A 9,775-nucleotide genomic window follows, 5' to 3' on the forward strand; every position below is an offset into this window, starting at 1 on the left:
CCGCGTTTGAGATCGCGCCGCCGCCGGCCGGGCAGCGCAATAGGCCATACGTCCACGCCAACATCTGTCAGCGCTACTGGGGGACCGCAACGCCACTCCCGTGGGGAGATGTCCAACCTCCCCAACAATTGGCACCTCTCCGTGGATCGCGTGCCGATCCCACCAGTGCCGGTGAGCGGCCGCACCCGCCGCCACAAGATCAACAGACGCCGCACCCGCCTGTCACCGGATCTGCTCTACGACACCAGGTACGCCATGGATTCGCCGCTGTGGGATACATGGCTCCACGATGAGCACGACCTGCGGCGACAATCCTTTTTCGCCAGTCGTCCTCCGAGCCCGCGCCGCCCACGTCCTGCTCATGCTGACAACCCGCCCCAAGCGTGCGGCCGTAGGCGTGTGCGCGGCGTCACGCCGACGCCATCTCAGTCCCCGTCTCCGCTTCGCCACCTCCCATGACCGACGAGGAGGACTCCATGAACACCCACGACGAGCGCCAATGTGTTGGCCTCGAAACCATGATGGCCCTCTCTGTTGCCGGCGACATGGCCATCCCGGAGTTGGACATGGCCGTCAAGGAGGAGGTGCAGGAGGAGCCGCCCATTGCCGCATAGAACCCGCGTCTGGTGGACCAGCGGTGGAGCTGGTTGTGCACGCCGCCGGAGATGTCCGCCTCGGTGGGTGTTGGCCCATGGTCAGCCACGCCGCCACGGTCACCAGAGCAGGAGCAAGAGCCACGGGAGGAGATGGTGCAGGCGTCTGCGGCACCTCTGGTCTGGCAGGGGCCGCCTGCCCACCTTTGGCATCCACCTCCGTACGTCGACCTCACCGGTGATGACGACGAGTAGGACGGCGACTTGTGAAGACGACAACGGCCTCACCAACGTCGGGCCTTTATCTAGTTTATTTTATGTCTTTCAAGATTTAGTTTAATTAAGAACTATATTGAACTTGGCTACTGTGGACGGACGTGTGGACGTTTAATGTTTATATTTATGTTTTCATATTATTTGCAATGTTTATTTGGTTATTTTTAGCAAAAATTAAAGTATAAAAACATGGAGGGTTTGGGAGGAGGCGTTGGACGCATCGATAACCGCATGACCACAAGCGGACGGCCGTGTCCATTTTCGTGCCCTAAGCAGACGAATACCGGATGAAACGGATGTCCGTTTAAGGTAGTGTGTTGGAGTTGGCCTTATCTGCTCCGAGTAGGTACAAACAATCTGTGTACTTTTGCCGTGGTTTATCCATGCAATTCTGGAGATGTCTTGTCGTACCGATCGAATGGGCCATGCAGATGACACGTAGTTCAAGCATCAATCAATGTGGTCATATCTCTTTGGCTTCAGCATGCCCTAGAACTAGTGCCATTCTGCAATGCAGTCACGGAACGTCACCACGTAGACGACGTAACCAGTGAGAGGAGACAATGTCCCACTGTCGCAGAAGTAGCCTCCTGCGTAGGCCTAGGGTAGTGATTTAGCGATAGCTTGCTCGTGATTCTCCTATCGATCACTACTGCAGGATGTTGCTGACGCGACGTTACGATCAGAGACCCTTCGACGAAACTGTGTGCGATGCAATAATCGTAAACGATGGTGTAAAAAACCGTCAAAAAAGGTGCAAAACGTTTGCGATGACGGATGCATCAAACACAGTTCAGATTTTAGTTGCGTGTGCGATGCAGGGCATACGGTTCAGTTCAATTAACTGTTTGCGATGAGGAGGAACAAAAGAAATGGGCAGCCAGATGAAGGTGTGTGCGATATACAGCATACGGTTCACTCGGATGAACTGTTTGTGATTAGGCAACACAAAGAAACGGTCAGCTAGATCAAGGTGTGTGCGATATATGTCATGTGGTTCACTCGGATGAACTGTTTGTGTTGAGACAAGAGAACAGAAACGGTTCAATATAATAGGATGTGTGTGATACACGACAAACATGTCTGTAATTAGAAATGTGTGCAAAGACCGATAATAACATAGACAATTGCTGCTAATAAGACGTATGTGATATGCTTTGTCTACACAACATCTATTGGCCATTGGGTGACGGACGGTCATCCGGATACGCAATACGGATGCGAAGAGGCATCCTATATCAGCAAGGACTAGCTGTTCCACCAATATCTCATCTAAGAGAACTCTCAAGTTAACTGTGCTCAGGCTGGAGCAGCCATCAGATGGGTGACTGGATGGGAAGTTGTCTTGATGTTAAATTAACTGATGGGATGGGTCATCCCAGTCAAATTAAATTACCTTTGACCTGGATGATCCATCCCATCAGTTAAATTAACCTCGAGGTCCTTGTTTTTTTAACATATGTTAAAGAAGGTCTACCACATTAGTTTTTGACAATGCGCGATACGTGGCATACAGTTGATCCATCCGACCTATTTGTGATGGAATAAGCCGTGTGTGTTGTGGGCAAACACTTGCTAGTATACAACCGTTTGCGATTGATGAATTCATCACCGATGGGTTCACTAGTGTGGTCCGTGTTCATCTGATCATCATCTACTTCTTGTGCTAGCTCGATGTTCCTTACATGCTAAGTTTCCATTAATTGATGGCGTTTTATGAACACGCCACCGTTTCCCGCCATTTCCTCACCTGTTTCCCGCCACCCAGCGATATTGCGCATAAACCTAGGCGGCGCGCGACGCACGGAGGCAACAAGTGCCCTGTAGCACATCCACCTTTTCCAAGCATCCCAACCCACCAAAGAGCCGCCTTTGCCATCGACCTCGTTGACGAGGAAAACGAGCAGGCGTCACGACCCGTCGAGGCCGAGGCGCTCCCCGGCGACGTGATGGACGACGCAGTGATGCGCGTCATCGCCAGGGTTGAGCAGACCCTTGGCGCATGGCACTTTAGCGCCGCAGATCAAGATAGGCATGTCAGCACCGAGAGGCTGCAGCTCGCGCACAACATGATCGATGGCGCGCCGCAGAGCAAGCTAGGCGAGACCATTGGAGCGCCATAGAGCGAGAGGCACGGCGCGCCGCACAGCAAGAGCGGATCCATCGGCGCTTGCCTGCTGTCGACAGGGCGTCGCAGCTGGGTACACGTCCCGTCAGTACCCCCATTTCTCGCCGGGAGTGGGCTGAGGCCCTCTCGCCGTACTTGCACCAGAGGCCGACCGCGCCGTACTTGCACCGGACGCCTGCCGCGCCGTTCGCATGGGTCGCGCTGGTCGCATTGTCCGTGGCCCGCTCGATGCCAACGCGCTGGTCGGTAGGCTCGACCGCCTCCTTGGCCCAGGTGTCTACCTGGGCGCAGTAGAGGAACATGGCCGTCGCATCCTCGAGCTGGTGATCTCTGATGAAATAGCCAACTTGGAGCTCGAGATCGCGCTCCAGATGTACCGCGAGCGTGTCGACCGCTTGGACGAACGCCTACACGAGTTCAGGCAGAGCCAAGAGCTACCGTAGGCAAGGGCTGCTGGTCATGGTCTCATGGACGCGTCTTATTTTGTTGAGTCGTTTCGACGTGGATAGCTATGTATTCACAGCAATCATAATATTGCTCTATTTATTGCTCTGTTTCAATGTGTGTACTCTGTTTTCCGTTCTTATATATATTTTGTTTCAATGTGTGCGTATACGCTTTCCATTCTGTATATGTGGATAATAACAGCTAGATTCAAATTAGTACACAAAACAGATAGAAAATGGAATTCATAATATATATATATATATATATATTAATTGTTCATTAGTTCATCACATAATATATATCATCACATACACGTGATGATACTTAACTACTAGGTACAATGCATAAAATTGAAAATGAACAATACTAAAACTAATAATCCCTCCTGGGGCCAGTATTCTGGCAGCCCCTCGCCAGCAGCTCCCTGGTGCGCGGCGTCTTCCCAGTGTGGAGGCAGTACTCCGCCTCCTCTGACTCGCAGCGCTTGACGTACCGATCAGCCTCTTGCTGGCAGACGAGCGCGAACGATCTTGCCATTTCGTTGGCCGCCCATCGGAGCTCCTCGTCGGTGGCACGCTGGAGCTTATCGGCCCACCTCCACGCAGTGATGAGGCACCCAACGCCTTTGACCTTCCTCGCAAAGTACCCGTCTTCACACACCTCCTCCGCACGACGATGCGCCTGCCCCAAAAGCTCCGCCGCCTCCTTTTTCCAGGCGGCATCACGGGCTTCACAGGCCGCCTGGTACCTGGCTTCCTCCTCTGCCATCTCCTTCTTGAACGCCACTTGCCTGACTTTCTCAGCCGGCGGCAGCGACTTGCACAGACAAAGGTTGTACTGGCCCCAAAACAATTCCAAAGTTGGGGGGGGTCTGGCGCAACCTCGTCCGGCGGCGCGTAGGGGTCCTCCTCGTCGCTGCTCTTCGACTGAGCGTCCTCGGGGGCAGCGACTCCTCGTCGGCGCGTGGGTAGATCGGCGACGCCATGACAGAGCTTTGAGAGAGAGAGAGAGGGTGAGCGAGGGGAGGATGTAGATGAGAATGCAGGCGGGACGACGTGAGCAAGGTAGCATTTATTGGCGGCCGGAATCTAGATCGACGGGAACAATACACACGCCGATTGCCGGAATTTACGAGCACTGTAGTTTGAATTACACACGATTCCCGCATTAGAATATGTGTGTGAACATAATAACTGACGGTTTCCAATACAGAACCGTGTCTGATTAATAACCCCCGCCATTCACCTTCCAAACATCGATGCGCGAAATAGAGTGCCAATCGTGTGGGGGCCGGTTGTCTTGCCAGATCTTTACATTTTCTTTTTTGAACACCAGATATTTACATCGTTTGAAGATTTTTGAACACCATATATTTACTCGGAACCACTAGCCTTCTAGTGAGTTGCTCCGGTTTGTGAGGGGTGTGTGTCCAAACTTTCGTCAAACAGGCCAATTTTTTTACAACATCATCTTGGTGGCATGACATTAATTACATCAAGCAAGGTTTCATGTTTTTCTGATCATTTTTTAATTTTTTGGAATTTAAATGCCATGGCACTCCATGCATGTACATGTGTCCATGCCGTGAGACCAATATGTTTGAAAATTCCTTCTAATTTACTGCACATGAAATTAACTCGCACACAAGTACGCAAATATGATTTTTCAAACCGTTATGGTTAGCCGTTGCATGTAGATGTAGTTCAAATTTGAATTACTGTCAATAAATGGCTAGAAAATCACTTAAATGTCTTTAAAAGGTCAAATGACCCCTGAATTTTTTCAAATTTTCACATGACAATTGTATTAGTGCATGTTAAACATAGAAAAAAATTGAAGGCCATAAGGGGAAGCTATATCCCGTTCGTCATCAAACATGCATTGTTCCCTCTCAGAACCACTAGCCTTCTAGTGAGTTGCTCCGGTTTGTGAGGGGTGCGTGTCCAAACTTTCGACAAACATGCCAATTTTTTTACCACGTCATCTTGGTGGCATGACATTACATCAAGCAAGGTTTCATGTTTTTCTGATCATTTTTTAAATTTTTTGGAATTAAAATGCCATGGCACTCCATGCATACATATGTGTCCATGTCGTGAGACCAATATGTTTGAAAATTCCTTCTAATTTACTGCACATGGAATTAACTTGCACACAAGTACACAAATATAATTTTTCAAACCGTTATGGTTAGCCGTTGCATGTAGATGTAGTTCAAATTTGAATTACGACCTCATTTAAATGTCTTCAAAAGGTCAAATGACCCCTGAAATTTTCCAAATTTTCACATGACAGTTGTATTAGTGCACGTTACACGTAGAAATTTTTTGAAGGCCGTAAGAGGAAGCTATCTCCCGTTCGTCATCAAACATGCATTGTTCCCTCTCAGAACCACGACCCTTCTAGTGAGTTGCAACGGTTTATGAGGGGTGCGTGTCCAAACTTTTGTCAAACAGACCAATTTTTTACCACATCATCTTGGTGGCATGACATTACATCAACCAAGGTTTCATGTGTTTCTGATATTTTTTATTTTTTTGGAATTTAAATGCCATGGCACTCCATGCTTAATTGTGTCATAGCCGTTAGACCAATATGTTTGAAAATTCCTTCCAATTTACTGCACATAGAATTAAATCGCACACAAGTATAAACATATGATTTTTCAAACCATTATGGTTAGCCGTTGCATGTACATCTAGTTCTAATTTGAATTACGGTTATTAAATGGCTAGAAAATCACTAAAATGTCTTCAAAAGGTCAAATGACCACTGAAATTTTCCAAAATTTGACATGACAGTTGTATTAGTACTACAAATTTTCTTGTACATTTGAAACACCATCCGTTGCCACTTTACTCCAAATTCATCTTTCACAGCTAATAAAAAATATCCACAACATCACACACAGTTGTTTTGTAGGAACCGTTTGCGATGAAAATTTCTGGGTCTATTTCACTCTTCCTCCTTAAACTTCGCCGGCTCGTCTGCTCCAGTGCCAGCAACCCCCGAATCCACGAATCCCGATCCCCATTCCTGCACCCCCTTCCTGCAAAGATGACACCGTGGAAATGCTTCGTGAAGGCCCGTACGATGGTCGTGTCCCCCCGAGCGCCACCGCCTGCGCCGAGAGCGCGGCCGCCTACGCCGAGAGTGCCGCCGCATCCGCATTGAGCGTGGACGCTTCCACCGAGAGGGCGTCTGCGGCAGCCGACAGGGCGGCTGCAACAGCCGAGATGGCTGCAGCTGCTGCTGCGACGGCGGCTGCAAACGCCGAGAGCGCTCGAGCTGCCGTTCGTGTCGCCGATGTCGGCCTGGCCCGGGTCGAGGCCATCCACGCCAAGATATTCCAGGCCACCTCGGAATCCAGCATGCAACCCACGTCCGAAAAGGCGGCGGTGGCCATGGAGCACCTGCTTCCTTATGAGGTCGCCGAGCGGGAGCTGGAGATGCAGGAGGCGGCGGAGATCGAGGAGCGCTGGGAGGAGGATTTGCGCGTGGCCGAGGTCGAGGTAGAGAAGAGTCTGTCCGTCAAGGAATTGGTGGTGGAGTACCAACGCGAGCTTTGGCGCAGCCACTACTACGAGTACTACAACCTTGAGGGCGGCGCTGAGGACGAGGACGCGATCGACTTCAGCAGGGGGGACGCGGACGCGATCGACTTCAGCAGGGGGGACGCGGAGTCCACCAACGGTGGCATGTCGCCAGGACAAGTCATCGACGTCTCATCTCACACCGGCGATGCATAGGCTGGCGCGACGATGGATTTGTTAAAATTATGCGTACTTAGGCTTTGTTTTTAATGCTGGTCTTTTGTTAGAGCAATGTTTAGGTCAACTGGCTCTGTTTAATTACTAAAATTGCTCGATTTAGTAAGTGTGGTCTGTCTGCTGTATGCTCTTTTGTGTGCCCAAATTAGCAAACGATGTTAAATTATGCAATGACGTACCCGAGGAAATTTCCACCAAAATTTGAATTATCAAACTCATCCCATGCGCTTAAAGCAGAAGAATCGTTCGCGATGCACACAATCGTTCAAAGTGAATGGTGTCCGGCGGCACAACGCGCAAAGTTTTCCTCCACATTTCCAAAATTTTGGCCTACCGCCAAAATATCTACCCCCGCCCCCTCCCCCCTTCCCCACCCCCTTTTCTCCCCGACCACAAGTCACATTTCCCTTGTTTCCTCCTTCCTTCCTTCCTAAGCTATATCCGCTTCCTCGCTCTCGCCATCTCGCATCCTACTGCTGGGGTCGCCATTGTCTTCTTCAAAGACCTCTCCAGCGGTTCCTCCTCCTCCGATGACTCCTTCACCACAAGGGTATGCCTCTCTTCTCTCTCTCGGGCTATGATACGTCTCCAACGTATCTATAATTTTTTATTGTTCCTTGCTGTTTTATTATCGATCTTGGATGTTTTATAATCATTTTATAGTCATTTTATATCATTTTTGGTACTAACCTATTGACATAGTGCCAAGTGCCAGTTGCTGTTTTTTCCATGTTTTTTACATCGCAGGAAATCAATATCAAACGGAGTCCAAATGCCACGAAACTCCACGATGATTTTTTATGGGCCAGAAGGAATGCAATGGGCCCTAGTTGCACCTGGGGGGTGCCCGAGGGGGGCACAACCCACCAGGGCGCGCCAGGAGGCCCAGGCACACCCTGGTGGGTTGTGCCCACCTCGGGTGCCCCATGGACCGCCTCTTTGCTCTATAATACCACAATATTCCAGAAACCCTAGAACAAGCGTCGAAATATTCATCCAGCCACCGCAGAGCCCACAACCACCAGATCCAATCTAGACACCATCACGGAGGGGTTCACCACTTCCATTGGTGCCTCTCCGATGATGCGTGAGTAGTTCCTTGTAGACCTTCGGGTCCGTAGTTAGTAGCTAGATGGCTTTCTCTCTCTCTCTCTCTCTCTCTCTCTCGCTGAATTCTCAATACAATGATCTCTTGGTGTAACATCCCAAAATTCTAAATTTTGGAATGTTATAATAAAAAGATAGATTTGATTGATTCTTTGTTTGATTGACTGAAAGTGAGTGAATTCGAAACTTTTTGAAAGTTAAATGAGAGGGAATAAAAGGACTTTCCCAAACTTTCATTATTTTTTTCATTTTATGATCTCCGTAAATTCAAATTCTTTTCACCACAAAACCCTGGAGAGAAGATGACATGACTTCTTCCATTTATTTAAATGAAAAGGGGTGTTGAAAACATTTGAATTTCATTTGAAAATATTTCCAATTCTGAAACTTCATGCAACTCAATGGTTTTCATGAGAGAAGATAAAATGACTTCTTCAAAACATATGAAATATGAGTTGGGAGTTTCAAAGAAACTCAAATTTAAAATCCATTTGAAATTATTTTTTAATTTGGGTTATTTGAGTTTTTATTCAAATTATTTTTCTCCAAAAATAAAATACATGGAAAACAGGGTAACATGATTCCCTACATCAGAAAATTGGAGATAAATAAGTTTGAAATCATTTTGGTATTTTTAAAATGATTTTTATTGGATTTTAGTAGGTAGCACTCTTTGAATTATTTGAGTTTGTGTGGATTTTATTTGACTTTAGGAAAATGTTCATCTTGTAGGAAATCGTTTTCTAATTTTTTTGATATATTATATGCCTATATAATATATATTTTTCCTTTGTTTTATTTGTTTTGTTTGCCAGTGTTTTAAAAAAAAGTTCTTCTTCGCCGACTGGGCCGGCCAAGCACCCAACCGGGCGAGGCCAAGCCCAGCCCAGTCGCGCCGTCCCCGACCTCACGCAGGAGGCCGGATCCCACACGCCAGCGCCGCCGCCTCGGCGTCCGAGACGTCCCCGCCGCAGACTCCTCCTCGCCGCCTCTCCCCTTGACCCCTCCTCCACGCCTCCCGAGGCTGCCCTCCTCCATAAATAGCCCCGGCCCCTCTCTCCTCTCCTCCTCACTGCACGCCGCCGCCGCCGCATCGCCGCCGCCGCATCACCTGCCACCGCCGCCGCTTGCTTGCACCACCGCCGCCGCTCGCCTGCGCCACCACCGCGCTTTGCCACGCAGCCGCAGCCGCATCTCGCCGGACTCGCCGGAGTCCGCAGCCTCGCTGGAGCCGCCGCCCCGATCCAAACCACCGCCGTCGGTTTTCGAAGAAAACCGCCCCGACCGGTAAAACCGTTGCCCCGGTTCGAATCGGTTTATTTTTGGTTTAGTTCGGTTTTCTGAAAAACCCTAGATTTGTTTTTAGGTTTATTATTTAACGAACGTTTTCTGTTTAGTTAGTTTTAGTGAACATTTCCTTTCTGTAGATCTGCTTAACGAACGTTCGTTCGATA

The sequence above is a fragment of the Triticum aestivum genome, chromosome 5D (genome assembly GCF_018294505.1).
Source record: "Triticum aestivum cultivar Chinese Spring chromosome 5D, IWGSC CS RefSeq v2.1, whole genome shotgun sequence".
Classification (NCBI taxonomy): domain Eukaryota; kingdom Viridiplantae; phylum Streptophyta; class Magnoliopsida; order Poales; family Poaceae; genus Triticum; species Triticum aestivum.